The sequence below is a fragment of the Ceratotherium simum genome, chromosome 37 (genome assembly GCF_057802395.1).
Source record: "Ceratotherium simum simum isolate JZ-2026a chromosome 37, ASM5780239v1, whole genome shotgun sequence".
In the NCBI taxonomy this organism is placed as follows: domain Eukaryota; kingdom Metazoa; phylum Chordata; class Mammalia; order Perissodactyla; family Rhinocerotidae; genus Ceratotherium; species Ceratotherium simum.
The window spans coordinates 14,236,718-14,257,988 of NC_141936.1; the positions used below are offsets into that span (position 1 = coordinate 14,236,718).

The window sequence follows — 21,271 nt, forward strand, 5'->3', positions numbered from 1 at the left end:
TTCTTTGTACATGGAATTCTCTCCCCACCACTCTTTCCATCTGGTAGTGTTCCCATCTTCCTAATCTCAATTTAAATGCCACTTCTTCAAGATATCTTGTCTTACTACCCAATCTAAAGTTGTGCCTGCCAATATTATCTCTCATAGTACATTTTTCTTTTCATTGACAGAGCTTACCACATTTTGAGATCATATATGAATGTTTGTTTAACATCAGAGTAAATGAAACCACCAGCATCCCTATATGTTTGGTTGTATCTACCATCTGTATTTGGCTCTGCTTCCCTTGACCACTTAGTGATGTGCTCTATTTTGTTTTATTGGTTGTTTTATAATTTACAGATAGGAAAGATTTAAAAGGAAAGAATTCACTCACAAACTTACCATCCAGGAATAATTAAATATTTTACAACACTGTTAAGGAGAAAAGAAAGAAAACTACATATAATCCCGATGTCATCAGTAGAAAAATGTATAAAACAATTATGGTATATCTATATAAAATACAATTAAAATTGGATATATAAATGTACTATTGCCATGCCTATTCATACAAAAAATTCTAAAAACAATTCTTGTTTTCTCACATCTGATAAGAAATTTTCACATATTGAGGTATATAGGGTAGCTATTCTGGTTTAAATCTGATTCGGCCTGAACTAAAGAAGCCTGACTTATGGCCTATCAAGCATACATTCTATATCTGCTTTAACTATTAAGGTAAAGAAAGCATTAAACATTATTTCAAAGTAAAAGAATGCACTCTTTGAAGATAAGGATGCATACTTCCTTTCCTATGATGTCAGTATCAGTAACGCTAGTATCAATATTCCTGAAGATGTTTCATTTCCCGGACATCAGGGTCATAACGACCTGCTAATCTGCAAGTGAACATCTTTTTGAAACTTTGATGAATATGTATCCTGGGCATGTTTGATGTATGTTCTTTGCTCTAAAAATGTATAAAACTATACTGAAAACCATACTTCTCCAGAATGCTTTCTTCCTTTGTGGAGACTGCCTTCCCAGGTTATAGTCCTCAGCTTGGCTCAAGTAAAACTCACCTTATCTCTCCTATCTATTGAATGATTATTGGTTGTTTGCATTGACACATCTTTACTTACACTAGGTTACAATTGTTAATTTTGTCAACCTAGTACATTTCAAATAGTATCTAATTTTTTAATTTGTGTTACCCCAATCTAGTATCAGTAAAGTTGAGAATCTTTGTATAAGTCCTCTTCTATGAATTGTTTCTTCACATATTTATACATTTGCCTAATTTCTTTGATTTGTAGGCATCCATTATATTTTTTGATTATTAATCTTTTGATCAATTTTATTTAGCAAGCATTTTCCCTTTTCAAGGTATATACATTAAACTATTTTCAGCTCCAAATTTATTTTCAGTTAGATATGAAATATATATTTTCTTTAATGATGAAAAGAAGGTGGGATCTGATCTGGATCAAGATTTTTATGGACAGACAGGATAAATTGGTCACCAATGACTCTACTCTCTTCCACTTAGATGGTTAACCAATCTCCTTCACGACTCTCTGGATACTTCTGGGCCTTGAGTGGGACATGGTCCAATTGCTTGTTTCCAGTAGATTTTCATGGAATGCACCTTTGTTCTTCTGGTGTGGCTTCTTCCACCCATTTCAATGTTCTTTGCTCATCTCTCTGGTACTCTAGACAGAGGAAATATACACAAAACCTCATTTTTAAATTTGTTGTATATTGAATCTTTGCTCCTGTCCTATTTACTTGAGGTCTTTATAGAACACCCAGCCCCCAAAGTGCTTTCTGGTAGGAAGAAAAATCTATGATAATATCACACCACTCCCCACACTCTTCAACTTCCTGTCCTACAGTTTCCAAAGTCTACAGTTTCAATCTAAGTATGGAAAATGTGGGGTGGTAGAAAATGAAAAAATAGGACCATGACTACAAAGTCAAGGATAATCCAAGGGGAACAGAGAATATCTGCTCTGGTTTCTGCTTGCCATAAACGCTTGGAATTTGAGTCAGGGACAGAGGAAAAAAGAGTAAGAAATTTATTTCCATGTTTTTAATTTTTTTTTAAATAAAACCCATTGTCATATTTTTCTAAGTCTGTATAGTGTCTCAGTCATGTTCTATCTGTCTTATAAATAGCATCAATTATTTTCAAATTAAGCTGTAGATTGTCTTGATGGCACTTATCCTTTTTATGACCTTATTGGCATTTTAGAGAGATTAAAAGAGGCTGCAATTAGAACTGCCACTCACACATCATCTTGTACCATAAGTAGTCTACATCTCAATGATACTTCTACATTGCTTATAGCCTTCAGATATGTGACACTCAAGGCAAGATAATAGGAAATGAAGTCATGTGTTGGGAGATAAAAAGTCATTTCTTTCTCTCTCTCTCTTTTCTAAAGGTTCACTAAATAAGACAGAAGTTGCCACCTCATAATATAGCTAGGTGTCTCAATAAAATTCATATGAATATTAAAATAAACAAGATATGGAGATTTCTGATTTAATTAGATGTTTCCCTGCCCATCTTCTCTGATGGGCTTCTGCCTTCTGCAGTGTGCACGTGTTGATGTAGAAGAATGGTAAGACTGACTGGGGAATAAAAATCAGCTTATCTAAAAAGGTTAGCACAGAGTCAGTGATGTTGAAACACAGGGAGGAGGTTGCCCAGCTGGGGCTGCAGCACTTGGAAATGACTTCATCATGCTGTAAGGATTTAGTCTAGATCTTGGAGGAAGAGAAGGGTTTGGAAAAGTCCACTGCATGAAGAGAGAGTAAGAAGTGGATGTTCAAGGTCCCTGAACCTGCCCAGACACAGGGAAGAACCACATACCTAGTAAATCTCCATTGCAGCAACTGTTGCAAATGAAAAAAAAAGCACAATAAATAAAACAAGGCAGTCATTATCTCCCCAAGAAAAATTATTCACAGTTGATATGCATGCTTCCTTTGTAAACTTATTTTACTCTTAGAACATCAGGAACATCTCAAAAGATTGTTTTCTATAGCATGATACCTTTTTTTTTTTGTTGTGAGGAAGATCAGCCCTGAGCTAACATCCATGCCAATCCTCCTCTTTTTGCTGAGGAAGACCGGCCCTGAGCTAACATCCATTGCCAATCCTCCTCCTTTTTTTCCCCAAAGCTCCAGTAGATAGTTGTAGGTTAGTTGCACATCCTTCTAGTTGCTGTACATGGGACACCACCTCAGCATGGCCAGAGAAGCAGTGCGGCGGTGCACGCCCAGGATCCCAACATGGGCCGCCAGCAGCGGAGCACGTGCACTTAACCGCTAAGCCATGGGGCCAGCCCCAATAGCATGATACTTTTAATGTAGCATTAAATAGTGCAGGATTATTTAGTAAAACAATAAATTATTATTGATGATTTTATATGTTAGTAATTTTTGCTATTATAAAAATGTTTTAATGAATATGCATATAGATCAATCTTTTGTACATGTGTATAAGTTTGTATGGGTGAGTGTGTTGGAGAAGTTCTGGAATTTCTGTTTTGTTCCTTTGACCCATTAACTTCACTTCCAAAATCCATCTTTAGGAACTACTTTGTATAAGGATAGAGATGTATCTTTATATGGTTGTCTTTTGAACTTCGTTTATAATGACTAAAAAAACAACTAATCTGAAAACCTAAAATGAAGGAGTAGACTTAGTAACCAATGGCATACCCATGTGGTTAAATACCATGAAAGCATGAAAATGATGTATTTCCTTGATATATTAAATATAAAAGCAGACTTCAAAAGAATGTATATGGTATAATCCTATTTGGAAATAAAATGTGTATATCCCTAAATTTTAGAAAAATATTTGGAAAGATATACAATAGTATGTTAAGATAGATTATTGGTATTTTGTAGGACTTCAGATAATTTTAAAAAATAATGGTTGTCTTACTTTACTTTTATCTGTATCCAATTATTCTACTATGTACTCATTTAAGTATGAGGGAACAAAGAGTCCGGAAAGCACTATCCTTTTTTTAAAAAAATAAATATAATGTGTATGTGTCTTTTAATGCCTGGGAGCAAAAGTCCCTTCTCATTATTCTTTTACACAACTTTTCTGGTTATTCACACTTTAGTTTCTCATATAACATTTATATGATTTTCTCATTTTTGAAAGTCCTATTGCCATGTTTATTGGAATTAAATAAATGGGAAAAATATTTATTTTTTCGCACACACGCATATTCTCTGTACAAACCGTGTATATTTCTTATTAAATTTATTCCTTTGGCATTTTCACTTAAATTTATATTTTTCATAATTATTATATATAATTTATATTTTACATGCATATATAATGTGTGCTCATTTATTTTGAATTTAATAGTCATAATAAATTCTGTTGTTGCTTCTAACAGTTTTTGAGTTGATGTTTTTCACTCTTTACATAGAACAGTTTATCTAGAAAACGGATCACTTTTGGTTTCTCCTTTACAACAGTTATATGTCTTATTTTCTTTACCTCCGTACATTGACTCTGATCATAAAACAAAGCTGAGTAAGGTTGGTTATGGTGGTATGATTATCTTTTTCCTGATTTTAATGGAAATGTCTATTCTGTTACATTAAACATTTTATATTAGATTTAATTGAAGACAATAGTTAACAAGTAAAACTCTATTCTTTGATTTCTGTGTGTTTATTATTTGTGTTTGGATTTTTTAAAAAATCAAAACAAAATATTGAGGTGTTAAAAGTATGTTTTTGGCATCTGTTGAAATAATTCAATGACTTTCTTGTGTTATGAACATGCCATGACTGTTTTAAAGCTACATTCATTGTTTCTCTCAAATAATAGTAATAATCTAACACAGTAGTGTATTTTTTCTCGAAAACATTGTTCAAAGTTTCAGCAATTTATTCTTTTCCAAATGAAAAGTAAATGGTTACTACGACTGGAAAATCCATTCAAGCAGGATTTAATCATATATTTGTTGTCTTAATTCCAACCTAGCTTCTTGTATTGATTTGCTAGGGCTAATGTAACAAAGGCCGACAGACTGGGTGGCTTAAACAACAGAAATGTATTGTCTGGCAGTTTTGGAGGCTGGAAATCTGAAATCAAGGTGTTGGTATAGCCACACCCCTTCTGAAGGCACTAGGGAAGGATCTGTTCCAAGCTTTTCTCCTAGTTTCTTGGCTTGTAGCAGCATCACTCTAATCTTCACATGACATTGTCTCCATGTACTGGCTCTGTGTCCAAATTTTCCCTTTTTTATAGGGCCCACCCTAATGACTTCATTTTAACTCAATTACCTCTCTAAGATCCTATCTCCAAATAAGGTCACATTCTGAGGTACTGAACTCAAACATATCTTTTTTGAGGGACACAATTCAATTCATGACATTTATTTCCCATTTTAGAAAGTATTTTGTACTACATGGGATGTTATTTTTTAAATATAAACCACTAATATGAGTAATTTTTCAGTTAACAAGAGATATCTTGGGTTCTGTGAAACTTCTGAGTTTCACTTAACTTGTGAGTAAAGTTAAGTTAAAAGAAACTTAACTTGTGAGTAAAGTACCATAAAATTTATCCAACTTTCCTACCCAAACTTCTTGCCTTATGAAATAGTGTCTTCTTGGGAGGCAATAACATTTGAAAGGATGATGGGATTCTATCTTTTCTGATACTCAACTGTCAGTCAATGAAAACTATTTCTAGCCTAGAACTTCATTCTTTACTCAAGCTTATCATGTTTTGGGCGGTAACTTTATTGTATATGTTAAAAATTGCCCTCTTACATGTGTTGGCAGTAGTTAGGATGGCAGCCCACTTGAAAAAAGCTTTTACATGGTGCATACATTTCCTATTTAATTTTTTTCCTTGTTAGTTATGTAGCGAATACAGCTCCTGCTTCTACTAGAACTGTATCTTACACATTATTATCCTTATTTCAAAAGTACTACATTTGGCACACAATAAGAGTTGTGTAAATGTTTGGTGAATGAATATACAAAAGAAACAAATGAAGTGATAGCGGTAAGTAAGAAGCCACACATTTTATCTGATAATCTATGCTGTAATTTACAGAGCTGGCTTTAATTCCAGTGGTGAATCTTATTAATAGAATTTAAAAACTGGTTTGTGTTTTTCTTTGGAAAAATTTCTCTCAACTTTGTGAACATTCAATCAATCATTTAGTTATTGTTTTTCAATCATTATGATTGGATGCCTCCTTTGTGGCAGGCAGGATTCTACATATTGAGGACACAGTAATGAATACGATAAACTAGGTCCCTGAATCATGCCAACATTCTGGTGGGGAGAGTGAGATAATAAATACTCAAACACACAAGCCACTTGCAGATAATGGTACGTATTACGAAAAAAAAATGAAACGAATAATAGGAAAAAGTGTCATTAGTTTGGAAATGCAGGCTATTTTAGCTGAGGGACTCAGGGACAGCCTCTCTGCATGGTAACCCGGAGTTGAAACTTGAATAGTTAGTACTATGTCCTGCAACCTTCACATGAAAAATATTGAAGTCAGTGTAGTCAATTCCTTTGAATAAACATGCACAAGATTACATTTCTATTTTTTTCTCTAAGGGAGACCCTGCTTGTCACACCTCCCCTTTCAGTCCAACACACAGCACCCACAGAGAGATCCACACGTGTCTTCTTGGGAATAATTCTTATTTTAGTCTTATTTAGTAATACAATGACCATAGCCCAACACCATGAAGATTATTTTTTTTGCATGTTTGGCAGTGTCCTTCTTAGAGAAATTTATGGAAATTGCTATCAACCATGCTACTTATACTTTTAGAGAATAATTAAAATCAGTTAGAAGACAGGATGGTGTTACCAAACCAAGTAGGCTCGCCTCCTGTGAGTTAAATAAGACTCTACACCAGTGGAAGTTGTCTCACAAAGTAAAGTGTATTTGCAGCAAATAGGAGGCCACGAGGAATCATTTCCAAAGTCATGGAAGCCTGGAACAAAGGGAAGGAGGAACTTTTATTTGGTTGGGGAATGAATATTCAAAAGGGAGAGGCAGGTACACTGCAGATTGTGGTAATGAGGCTTAATCTCCTCTTGAAGAGATCTTCGCTTTAAAAATAAGGCAGCTCTTGTAGGGAGGCTTGGTTAGCTTCAGGGTGGCTACTGGTTGTCTCCTTAACATAACAACAGTTAAATGCTTCCAAACCCACCCTTGAGTTCCTCGGGGCACTAGTCAGTGACAATGGAAGCAGAGGAAGATGTTTAAAATCAGCTTTATATGTTTTCCTTTACTTCACTCTTGAGAAGATAGTTCTTCATCTCATTGCCTCATATGATATAATACTACATGTCTTTGACCAAGTTTCCAAATGATTTTGTATACTAACACTTTGTAAAACAGATGACAGATAACAGTGCAAGAAATTCCGTGAAGGCAGTTTCAGTTACGCTAACCCCCATGAAGTATCAACTCCTGCTTACACTATTTGTAGTTTATTGTCCCCCACTCCCACTCCCAACAGAGATAATACTGTGGTCTGCCAAATACAATGAGGAAGGAGCAAGAAGCATGAACCAAAATCCACTGGTTTGCTTGAGGACTTGATGATTTAATTTATTGCCACGCGTCTCAGTTTCGAGGCTCCTATATACGAAATGAAAGTGTACTAATGCACTTCAGAATGCTGTGATCATGAGATCACCCAACTCACAAAGATTCAAAGTCTTCAATACATCCTGAGTTTCCTGATTTATTCAGTGTGTAATACGGATATGGATGTTTTCTTTCAGATCTGTGAGTCTGATTAGGATTTGGACTTCCACAGCATACAATAAGTTTGCTTCTAACTGTAGGGCACTTGGTCCAACTCTCCTCTTAAGAAAAGTATAAGAGCTTCTCCACCATCTTGGTAATAGTTATGTTAATCAAAGGGAGTCTTTTTTCTCCAATGGCTCCTGATGAAGACGTGTTATATTTAGGCAACAGTGAGTCACTGTATTTGGCCCATTTCCTTTGGCTATCTCTTCTAGGGTGGAACTATGCTGTTAAGAGGATGAAAACCTTGGGTTTTAAATCCAATCAGGTTCTGCTCAGTCTTTTCATCTGTAAAAGATAGAAATAATTCCCTCCTTTCCGGTCTGTTATAATGATCAAATATGTTTTCATATCCTAGAGTAGCCATTATCATTCTTAAATTTAGCTAACATATATTGAGCTTTTACAATATACAAGGCCCTGTTCAAATCACTTTACATATACTATCCTATTTAAATCTCCCAACAACCTTGTGAAATAGATACTATTATTATCCCCATTTTCAGATGGAGGAACTTTGGCACAAGATTATTACAGAAGTGGTCAGAATAAGAACACAATCAGTCTGATACTAGAACCAGTGGTTTAGGTTATCAATGGCATATGCAGTAGGGGGACAATCAGCTGGCAGGGAAGTCCAGAGCAGTTGAGAGAAAGCAGCAGGCCTGAATGGGCAGACGCAGCCAAGCTAATAGGAAGAGGAAAGAGATATACCTACAAAGTGTGGCTGTTAAGCCACCACATGGCAAGAACGCCATCATGGTCTTGACTAGTACAACCAGATGGACATACAACTTACTTTGAATTCAGTGTTTTCCTATGAGATCAGAATACAGGTGTCAGGGCATAGCTGACACATGGCTGAGGAGCCAGGCTAGGAGTGGAGTCCAAATTTTGGCAGAAATGAATAAAGAGGGCAAGTCTAATATAAACCAAGACCAAGGGAAATGGGCAAAGAACAGAATCTAGGTAGGGAAACGAATAGGATTCAGCTACTGCCAGAGGGATGCCAAGAACAGATTATGCTAGGACCTGGAGAACTGGACCCGTGCTTTGGCTTAAGTAGTCTTCTTCCTGTGTGCTGTAGATCACAGACGTCTTGGCATTTAATCCTGATGACTTCCATCATGGTCAAACACTTAGGTTCTAGGACGCCATCTTCCAGGTGCAACTGAAGGAAATACTAGACTCTGGCCTGTAGTTAACAGTCACAATGACTTGTGAATGGTGGAGGACAAACATCTTCACAACTGTGTTAGTGTGCTAGGGCTGCCATATCAGGGTACCACAAACAGGGTGGCTTTAAACAACAGAAATTTATTTTCTGATAATTCTGGAGACTAGAAGTCCACAATCAAGGAATTGGCAGAGTGGGTTTCTTGTGAGGCCTCTCTCCTAGGCTTATACATGACCACTTTCTCCCTGTGTCTTCACATTGTCCTCCTTCTGTGTGTGTGTTCTAATCTCTTCTTATAAAGATATCAGCCATCTTGGATTAAAGCCCACCTTAATGACCTCATTATAAGTTAATTACCTTTCTAAAGGCCCTCTGTCCAAATACAGTCACATTCTGAGGTGCTGGGTGTTAGGACTTCAACATATAAATTTTAGGGGGACACAATTCAGCCCATAACAACATCTGATGCAAATCTGTTGGTGAGTGGGTAAGAGAAATATCTCTTATACCATTGTTTCACAAACCCCAGAGACCTTGAAAGGATTAGGCTATATAAATAGCATTAATCATGTAATCATCTCTTCTATGGATCAGAATTTATAGTCCCAAATTATTTAGTATCATAACATCTTCTATCAAATTGGTTCCCAGTGCAATTTTAAGTATCACCCAGGATAGAAGAAAATATATTTTTGAAATTATTTACTTTAAACAAACTATTTTTAGAAGTATTGTGAAGACAGCTTTACGAGATGCAAAGATAGATATAGCCACATATACATGTTTTAGCAAAACTTTCAACATGAGATTTCATTCACTATCCTCCCATCCTTAGATGCTTCTGTTCTGAGGTCAGGGAAACGAAATGGAAAAGAGCAAGGGCAAAGAAAATTGTTGAAAATGAACATTTATTTGTGTTAGTGGCCCTGAGGATTTCTTCACTCCTGCAGATAGGTAGATGCATGTGATAACATCAGTTTGAAGCATGCTTGTTAAAACTTAACTCTTTTCCATTAAAGAACAAGTAACTTCCACCTTCCAAAAAGATTTCCTAAAAAGAGAGAATAAACCTCCAGTGTTTGGGCTGCGGGACAGGACATAAGGTATCTCAAAATAAGTTTTGAAAAATGTACCACATTTTGGTTTCCATCAATTCCAAGTATAACTTACCAGGCATTCTCTTCAGCTTATGTTTAAACCCATGTGTATCTCAATGGAAATCCAATCCATATGTTTCTGATTCATTTACACTTAGCTCATCAAAATATTGTTTTGCAAGAGCTATTTGAAGTCCAAAAAAGCTTTGAAAGCTTTTTTTCTTAGAAACAGGAAATCAGTTCTTGCCAAGTGTAAACAAACACATTCCCCTATTCTCCATGTTCATATTTTAATTGGAAATTTAGAAGACAGAAGGTTGAAGAACTCTCTAAACCTGCCCCAAAACAAATTTATCCCCTATATGGCATGTCACTAAGTACGTTCCTATTTTCTTTATCTTCATTTTTTACGTGCTTGCTTTTTGTAAATTTCTCTATAACTGGTCTACATGTTTAAATTAAGATTTTCTATTTTACTTTAATTTTAATTGAATTTTTTTTTTAATCTCAATTTTCTTAAAGGAAACTATTTGTTCCAGGGGAATATTGTGCTTAAGCATTTGCCTGATAGAGTTTCAAGTAAAATGGTACCCAATTACATTTTTCTCATAAACCTGTTGAGTCGGGTCAGAAAAATAACCCTGCTTTGGGTGCTTGGCTTAGATAAATGACCACATTGATGCCACACTTTGCCATATCATTGTTCTTGTTCATATTCTCTAGAGGTTCAGTCAAAGCACAGTGGAAGTCTCCAAAATATTATAGAGTAAGACATCGATCTGATGTGATGTGACCCAGGATGGGACCCAGGAAACTGAACTCAAATAGAAGGCACCCAGAACCATCAGCCTATTGTAAGAATCTCAAATTGTGCACACATGACCTATTATATGGCATTCAGAAATGCCATCTCTGAGCTCCACCAGTAGCAATTTGGAAAGAGGCCACCATCTGTCCATCTTCATGAGTATTTAAGGTAAGCCTAGAAGTTGATCCATCTGAATGTGCCAGTATCAGGGACTGGGCAAGTGGGATTGTGACCCAAACCAGGTACTGATCAAGTAGGAGAGCAGCCAGAGCAAGAGCACCAGAGGCCAAGTGTAGACTCTGACACTGAGAAATGTCCAGAGTCAAAACCAAAGATTGAGATGAAGCTAAAAGTAAGTAATCATATAAGGGCAGGAGTGGAATGTGAAAAGGTGGGAATGGAGGCCGAAATGAAACAACAAGATTTAAGACTTTTCCTACGAACAGTCTAGGATAGCAAAAGAGGACCACTCCCTTACTGGTGGAAGCCAGATGGATGTGGATGGGTTACCCTAGTTTAAAGTATGGCCCCGTGGTGCAGTGGTTAAGTGCGCGCGCTCCGCTGCTGGCGGCCCGAGGTTCGGATCCCGGGTGCGCACCGACGCACCGCTTGTCAAGCCATGCCATGGCAGCGTCCCATATAAAGTGGAGGAAGATGGGCACGGATATTAGCCCAGGGCCAGTCCTCCGCAGCAAAAAGAGGAGGATTGGCCTGGATGTTAGCTCAGGGCTGATCTTCCTCACACACACACACACACACACACACACAAAGTATGGGAAGGTAATCCACGTATATCAAATGCTTACATTAGTCTCCTAAGTAGGTCAAATATCCCTTCCCCTATCAGCCTCAAAATAGCCTCCTATGCTGGATGTGGGAAGAGATATAGGGAGGGAAAATTGTGTACTGAGTGCAACTCAACATCTAGGCCATGGCTCAAATCAAAACCCTATAATCAGCTATTTTGAGGATATTTTAAGGAGTTAAATGGAAAAATACTAATGAAATAGAAACCCCATGCCATGCATAAAATCGAGATTCTACGTTTTACTAACCTGACACTTATAACATTTGATAAAAATAGCTGATGAATTAAATTGTACCTAATGCCTGTTGAAATTCCTATAAAGGCATACACCCAGAAAAAAGATGTCAAATTGTGAATGGTGATAGCGTTATTTGTTTTTAGTAAATATACTAATCAAATGAAAGCTGCATTTAATCTTCATCGCCAAAATATCTGGAGAAAATAATGGTTTGTGGAATAGTGACACATCAAGCAGGCATGGCCCCGTGATTGGGTTCAGGGTGTGCCCAGATGCTCAGACCAAGCCAAAACATTTACTAACTCGAAGGGTTGGAAGGACTTTAGAAGTCATGAAATTCAGTACTGCTTCAATGCTTGGTTATCTCCTCCATTCTCTATCTAGACTTTGCTTAACCTTCTCACTGAGACTGGAAACTACTGATGTAGTTTCTCCCAATGTGGGACACTCTGGGAGAACCAAATTGCTAGAAAGTTATCTCTTGTTTTGACTAAATTGCATCTCATTCTAACTACCCTGCATTCATTCTGAGTCTGCCCTTTTTAGGTCCAACGAGAACAAGTCCCCCAAAAGAGAACGTTAGCTTTGTTTTTCGATTTTTTTCCCCCTGTGCTTATGTTCAGCTTTTCAGATATTTACAGATGCTGTCACAAGCCTCTTTAATTTATCCCCAGTTCCTTCAATATTTCCTCATGCTTTTTTTTTTTTTTTAATTTTATTTATTTTTCCCCCAAAGCCCCAGTAGATAGTTGTATGTCATAGTTGCGCATTCTTCTATCTGCTGTGTGTGGGACGCGGCCTCAGCATGGCCGGAGAAGCAGTGCGTCTGTGCGCGCCCGGGATCCGAACCTGGGCCGCCTGCATCGGAGCGCACGCACTTAACCACTAAGCCACGGGGCCAGCCCTCCTCATGCTTTCTAATTGCTTCTGATCTCCTTCTCATCTGGCCACTCTCCTCTGGCTAGACATGCTCCATTTGCTCATGTAGCCTGCCCAACTCTTCATGGTACTCCCACAATTTACAAAACTTTCAAGAATTCCTCCCATGCCAAGGATGGCTTTGGACTGGGCCAGATTTTCTTCTAATCTCATAATCCAAGTTCTTTGTAACAGAATTCCAGGTCTGACCCATTCTCTAACGATTGTTAAGAAGAAACAATCTGTCGTTTTCACCACCACAGTTTACTTGCCTTATCTGCATCACATGGCCAGTTTTAAAGTTCTGTAACTCATGATTCACATTTAACAATGTTAGAGAAAGACCCCCTCAAAGCAACTTGTAAGGTACTTTTGAGACTCACATGTCACCTTGATAGCAGAGACAAAGTTTAATTTTAAATCCATTAGATAATAACCCTAAATTGAACTGAGGCTAAAAGGAATGGGGATGCAATAACTATACCCTTAAATTACTGTATGTCCAGATGTGTTCCTCCTCTGTTCAATGTGTTTTAGACAAGCTACAAATGGGTCAGAATATTTTCTCATTATCACCTTCTCAAACTAATCATGTCAGACTCTTACTTTCTCAATTATGCAAAAATGACAGATTGAAGTTCTATGCAATCACATATACAAGACAGAACTTTATTAGCCCTCTTATAATCTAGTAAATGCCATCTGTGGATGCTCACAAATAATTTTTCAATTGGTTGTAGTGTTTGTTTATTTTCTCTTCTTTTATTTTCAGACTGCGCTCAGAGAATATTCTCCGTGGAGGTCTGATAAAATGCCAAATTCAGAAGTTATTGTGCAGCGTGTTTGGTCACTGTTGAAGGAAGGAAATTTATACTTTAATTTTATCCTTTAAAAAACATCATCAAAACATTTGCACCACTCCCTTTGTACTCTTCTCTTCATTTCCTCTATCTGCTTTTTTTTCTTTTTTCTTTTTTTTTTTTTTGTCAAGTTATTGACTATCCGTTACATGCAAATAGTTAGGTTTGTCATGAGATTTTTTCCTTGGGAAGTGTCATGTTTCTTGTAACAACGACCATATCATCATTTACTCCAAGGACTGTTGGCTCAAGTGGCAGAGTGACCTTGAGAGTAACTTAGGACTGGTCTCACTGCAAATTCTGTTTTCTGTAAAATTTATAATTTATGACTGAGGCTTTTATGAAGCACATTTCTATTTTAAAATCAAGTATTCTTTCTTAAAAGAATTCTTTAACAGATTAATGGTAACTTCATAACACTCATGTTTGGGACCAAAATAAAGACAAAAGTCTTACTTGAATAAAATTTGAATTGATCTTAAAAAATTATAGAAGGGACCAAGACTCAATCTGGAAAGGATTTAAGAAGACTTGGTTTATATTTAAGAAAAATGATCATTATTGGTGCCTTTCATCTCTCTCTCTCTTTCTCTCCCTCTCTTTGTTTTTGTACTTGGTTTCCTCCACCCCTTCCCAAGAAGCCAAAAAAACCATGAGGACATAGAGAAAAATATTAAAGCATACCACAAGATGTTAAAAAAGAAACCATGTTTTGCATTTTAGACAAGATTCTATTCAAGTCCTTTGAAAACATGCATTTTCAGTCTGGCTCTTCTCCAAAAAGTAAGGGAAGATTAAAGTAGTATATATATATTATATATATATATAATATATATATACTGAGTATATAATATGGAGCTAAGCAAAGGGTGACACTCTACTGCAACCAGTTATTGGGTTCTGACATCTGATCTTAAATTTCCTGCTTAAAACCGAAAACCTCTGTGCTGTTTATAGAGCACAAAGGTAGGGGACTTTCCTTTATTTAAGTTAAAAACCTGCGTTCTATTAAATGTCTCTTGGGGTTTCAACTTCTTTGGGGGAAGACAGGTTTGGGATTCATTCTGTTTCCAAAAATATAATTATTTTTGATATTGCATTTTATATAAATCTTCAATATGTGACAAAGTCTTTAGATCTCAAAATTTCATTTGTTCTATAAAATTTGTCCTGATTCCGCTAAGCCTTACATTAAGAGGCCATCACTCAAATCCAACAGTGCAAAAAGGAACAAGTAGGCAGAAATCAATTTTTTTTAAAGAGTTTGGAAAGGTAAGAAAATTGAAGAGGGAGGGGCTTTGTGAAAAGATTGCAGGTTGAACACACACATTCAGTTAAACTCCTTACCCAAACCTCCTAAATTAGACAAAAAACCTATTAGCAACAAAAGGCATAAACTTACAAGCATAAAAGGAAGGTAAAGGAGATAGTAGAATAGATTATTTGGGCGCATGAGAGCAGATGGATGAGTGGTAAAAGGCCAAGGAAAAGGAATCCTAAATCAACAGGAAAGAAAGACTCTGAAGTGTCCCCAAAATGATCAGGTGACTCTGAAAATAGAAAGAAAGGCATGGTCAAAAAATAATTCTATAGGTCAAGTTCAATAAGTCAAATCATATAGAGGAGGCAGGATCACTGATCCCTCCCTAATTCCTTCCCCCACTCTGAGTGATGACACGTCTGCCCCTTTCTTATTGACAGAACATGTCTGGAAAAAGTTCTCAGCTTTTAAAGATTTGTGATTTGATTGGACCCATCTGGATAATCAAGGATATTCTTTTTCAATGCTAGGTCCTTTAATATAATCATATCTGCAAAGTCCCTTTTGCCACATAAGGTAACATTTTCACAGGTCTCAAGGATTAGGACATGGTCATCTTTGGGAGGCCGTTGTTCTGCCTACCATAAGGATTTAAGAAAGAACTTATCTTTAGAAGGATGTTTCAATAATCCAGAAAAGGAATCCTATTTGCCTAAAATAAGCAGTAAGGAGAGGGGGCAAATGGACCGACTCCGGAAATATTTTGAAAGTAATGTAGACATCACTGGGTGATTGAGTGACTATGGAGAGTGTGGGAGAGCGAACATTCAAATATAACGCACAGATTTCCGTGTTGGGTCACTGAATGATGGAGCTATTCCTTAACAATGAGAATCATAGGAAAAGGAACAAGCTTGAGGAAAGATGAATATAGGCTAAGGCATGAAATGAGTCAAGAACCAGGAAGACTTTTAGGTGGAAGGCTCAAGACAAATCTCAGTTGGATTTGTAGATTTGGGAATAATTTGGTATAAGAAGTCATGATATTAGATAACATCACCAATGGAAAATGTGTAGAGAAAGAAGGGAAGAATTTAGAGTAGAACTCAGAGATAAATTTATATTTAAATGATAGACAGGGAACAGAAAGTGTGAAAAAACTAAAGAGTGGATGGAGGTTAGATGAAAAACCAGGAAGCCAAGAGTTAAGAGGACAGTGGGTGGGATCCTGAGACACGTTCTTTCTTGGTGGGCTAATGTTTTGCTGTAGCGTGTTCTTCATCTTAGAACAAGAACATAAAATTCGATCAAATTAATAACGTAAACATAAGTAAGTGCCACAGATTGCCCTATAGCTGGGAAATAAGGATTTATTGATGTGCCCTGGAGGTTTCGAATGTTTTAAGCTTATTTGTCTTAAACAGAAGGGCCTTTACTATTCTTCTGCTCATTTTCTAAACAGTTTTACAAGAGCTTGTTTTCTCCTATACTCCTCTCCTATATTTAAAGCAGACACAGGAATAGATTTGTGCCGAGGACATGAAAAAATGTGCAAATTGTACAAGAAACTTGTAAGAATTCAAATCTGCAGACTGGGAGATACAGTGTAAAATTTCTATCTACTGCTTGCATAATTTTCACTTTTGTCTCTTCCAAGTGATCCAAATTTTAAATTTCTCCCCAAAAGTCCATGCCAAATCACATTAGGATGTACCTGCTTACTTCCACTATTTTGAAGTACTTCGTTGAACTGAGTCTATGGCTTGACTAAGGCTGCTAATACCTGTTGTGGGCTAAACGTGAAACAACATGTCTTTTCAAGTGCCTTACATCCATGATCTAATATGAATACAGACATTAACAAGCATTGAAATCAAAAGCCAGATAGTATCTAATCATATTCTGCCATGTACCAGTGAAATTTGAATTAAAAGAACATAGTAAAATTGTTAGAGGGCCTATGTTGAAAAATTTCAAACAATTATTTGTTTCCCAAATCATTAAAACATTATTTCTAAAGATATCCCATGGGCCAGCCCCGTGGCTTAGCGGTAAAGTGCACGCGCTCCGCTGCTGGCTGCCCGGGGTTCGGATACCAGGCGCGCACTGACGCACCGCTTCTCTGGCCATGCTGAGGCCGTGTCCCACATACAGCAACTGGAAGGATGTGCAGCTATGACGTACAACTATCTACTGGGGCTTTGGGCCAAAAATAAATAAATAAAATTAAAGATATCCCAATACATTGATGTGTGATTTCTTATTTTAGTAATTAAACTATTTCAAGTGGCAGACATAAAATGTGTTAGATTTTGTCAAAAAACTGTTCCTATCCAAAACAGTACTTTACTTTTTTTCAATGAAAAAAGAAAATTCTGCTTAGTTGAAACCCTTTTTTATAAAGTTACATTGATTCTCTAGAAAGGTTAACAGTCTTGATATTTAGAAGTTAGAAATAAAATGGATAATACTGAAATGCCTCAGATAAAGTAGCCGGCAATGGTATATATGCAATTGCCTTGATGCAGGTCTAAATGGTCATACACCTATTTATATGTTTCTATTAGATGCATTCTTTTATACACACACACACACACACACCATTTAGGTACTGTTGAAATCGCCTTTATATCACATTTTTTTTATTGAGGTATAATTGACATATAACATTATACTAGTTTCATGTGTACAATGTAATGATACAATATTTATATATATATCGTGTATTGATCACCACAATAAGTCTAAGTTAACATCCATTCACCATACATAGTTATGAAATTGTTCTTTCTTGTGACGAGAACTTTTAAGATTTCCTCTATTAGCAACTTTCAAAGATGTGTATGGTATTATTAACTAGAGTCACCAGGCTGTACATTACATCTCCATGACATTTATTTTATAACTGAAAGTTTGTACCTTTTGACCCTCTTCGCTCATTTTGCTCATTACCCACCTCCCACCTCTGGCAACCACCAATCTGTTCTCGGTATCTGTGAGCTCGTTTATTTTTATTTTTTTAGGTTCCACATATAAGTGAAATTGCACAGTATTTGTCTTTCTCTATTTGACTTATTTCACTTAGCATAATGCCCTCAAGTTCCATCTATGTTGTCGCAAATGGAAAGATTTATTTCTTTTTTTATGGCTGAATAATATTCCTGCGTGTGTGTGTGTGTGTGTGTGTGTGTGTTACATTTTTTTATCTATTCACCCATGAGTGGACATTTAGGTTGTTTCCATAACTTGACTATTGTGAATAACGCTGCAATGAACAGGGGTGCTCATATATTTTCAAGTTATTATTTTTATTTTCTTCAGATAAATACCCAGAAGTGGGTTTGCTGGATCATATGGTAATTCTATTTCTAACTTTTTGAGTAATCTCCATACTGTTCTCCACAGCGGCTGCACCAACTTACATTCCTACCAACAGTACACAAAGCTTTCCTTTTCTTCACATCCTTGCCAACACCTGATTGTTCGTGTCTTTTTGATAATAGCCCTTCTAACAGATGTGAGGTGATATCTCATTGTGGTTTTGATTTGCATTTCCCTGATGGTTAGTGACGTTGAACACATTTTCATGCACTTGTTGGCCATCTGTATGTCTTCTTTGGAAAAATGTCTATTTAGACCCTCTGCTCATTTTTTAATCAGATTTTTTGTTTTTTTGCTATTGAGTTGTATGAGTTCATTATATAGTTTGGATATTAACCCCTCATCAGATAGATGATTTGCAAACATTTTCTTCCAATCGGTAGGTTGCCTTTTTATTTTGTTGATGGTTTTCTTTGCTGTTAAGAAGCTTTTCAGTTTGATGTGGTCCCACTTGTTTATTTTTCCTTCCTTTGCTTTTACTTTTGGTGTCAAATCCAAAAAATCATTGCCAAGACTATGTCAAACAGCTTATTGCCTATGTTTTCTTCTAGAAGTTTTATGCTTTCAGGTCTTATGTTCAAATCTTGAATCCATTTTGAGTTAGTTTTTCTGGAAGGTGTAAGACAGTCATCCAGTATCATTCTTTCACATGTGCCCCAGTTTTCCCAACCTCACTTATTGAAGAGACTGTCTTTTCTTCATTGTATATTCTTGGTTCCTTTGTTGTAAATTAATTGACAAAACATGTGTGGGTTTATTTCTGGGCTCTGTATTCTGTTCCATTGATCTATGTGTCTGTTTTTATGCCAATACCATACTGTTTTGATTACTACAGCTTTGTAATGTATTTTGAAATCAGGGAGTGTGTTGCCTCCAGTTCTTCTTTCTCAAGATTGCTTTGGCTATTTAGGGTCTTCTATGCCTGCATACAAATTTTAGGATTGTTTGTTCTATTTCTGTGAAAAATTCCACTGGAGTTTGGATAGGGATTGCACTGAATCTGTAGATGGTTAGATGCATTCTTGAATTTGTCATTGCATTAAAAGATCCCCCTGGGATTTGATGACTCTTTTCTCAGTCACTTTTACCAAGTGTTTTTTATCTTGCTGTGCCACCAACATGACTCAAAGTCATAAACTCTTGAGCTTTGATCCTAACTCTTCATCCACAATTTGAAAGTTACCCAAATTAAATGAATGCCTGGATATTACAATGTAGAGTCTCTTCTACAAGGGGACTGCCAACCTCTGTGTGAGGAGCTGCCTTCATATCCCTAAAACAGGATCATTGGTTGGGGAGGGAGGTAGCTATGGAGTTAGAAGATGTAGGTGCCCTAGAGTCATAATTTTGAACAATTTTAATGGCGGAATTTCTGTTGCTGCCTCTTCTCCCCACTGAAAATTCAGGAAACTTGAGGAAACAGGGTTGAGAAGAAGAGAGTATTGACGAAGACCATTGTCTCAAAGATATTTTGGACACAGTTTTCAGTTCTGTGATCTGAGGAACTCTGTTTTAGAATGAACCTAATGTGACTGTATGTTTATTATTGCTTGAGTTTGTTCTGGAAATAGCATTTGAGCGTCTTCAGGATGTACTAGTTGCTCTAATTTTCAATCTTTAGATCTGGCCTAGCTCAGTGCCTCCCTGGGGTATAGTGAGTAGTCAATAAATCAGTGCTTGGCTGGGTGGCTGCTGAATGGGGATGACTCAGCAGTAATAGGGAGACCAATCATGTGTCATCAGGAACCCAGTTGAGGGGAAGTAAATTTGATTAGGACGTTAATCTGGTGGAAGTAGCTTTGTTAAGGAGCTCCAGTTACAACACATTTTGAAAATCAGCTCGTATTTAAAGGGAAAATATGCCCATCTTAAGAAGGGACTAGAAGAAAAAGATATTGCTATTTATCCAGTGTCTATTCTGTAGAGATAATTAGATACTCCTATATTCTGTTGTCACATGTAATTCCCATAATCTATGAGATGACTGTTATTATCTCTGTATTACAGATATGCAGTTGAGTCTCAGAGAGGTAGCTAACAGGTTCATGCCACTAGAAAATGGGAAAGTGAAGGTTTAAACCCAGACGTCTGATGCTAAAACCTATGTTCTTTGTATTAAATGATACAGTCTTCCTTATAAGAAAGAAAATATGTGATTTTCCTTTGCTGTTGCCATAAAGCGTTGTTTGATTATATCTGTAGGTAACTTATCATTCTTGGATTTTGGCATACATAATCCTATAATCCAGTATACTTTTTGAACTATGACCTCATGATCTTCAAATCCTAGCTAGAACATGTTTCTTCTAGAGATAATAGACACTGTATTCATCCCCAACAATCCAATTAATCATAAAATTCTTTTATAAAGACTTTTTTTACAATAGCTAAATATTTCTAAATATTGCTCATAGGCTTGTTTAATAGTAGTTAATCTCTGTAGGATTTAAATAGAAATATATTTATCATTAAATGTCTTTTAAACGATAGTGTTGTGACTTTGAATTAAATTTATTTTCTGTATAATTTAATTTATATGTATATAGCATAATGTTTTCAATTTTTAGATGTTACTATAAAGTCATGTGGTTGATTTGTTTGCAAGTGGGGTTTACATATTCAAAGCTGTAACTTTGGAATATTATACACTTATTACAATGGTGTTGCCATCATTTTAATACTTTTTTTTGGAATGGCCTTTTTGGACTTTCCTGTACAGTCTCTGCACAAGAAAATATTTCTGGTTTCTCCCTCTTATGGGAATCAGACAAGAATGGACTTTCTAGCAATCTTGAGTTTAAATGAATATTATACGACCAGATCTAGCTGATGAGTTATAAATGGAAGTTATACACGTAACTTTAGGGCTGAAAGATCAATGACCCACCCAAAACCCTTCTCTT

The 21,271-nt window shown here is 36.4% G+C and overlaps 1 long non-coding RNA gene across 1 annotated transcript in view; it reads right to left on the reverse strand.

Annotated features, from left to right (window-relative positions):
* Window positions 1–1,331: 1,331 nt before the first annotated feature.
* The window catches only part of LOC147912308 (uncharacterized), a 162,909-nt gene continuing 142,969 nt past the window's right edge, over window positions 1,332–21,271 (reverse strand). The window contains exons 3-4 of the long non-coding RNA XR_015550050.1: window positions 2,861–2,883; window positions 1,332–1,694 (exon numbers count right to left, since the gene is read on the reverse strand). This is a non-coding gene — a long non-coding RNA (uncharacterized LOC147912308). The remainder of the gene's footprint in view (window positions 1,695–2,860; window positions 2,884–21,271) is intronic.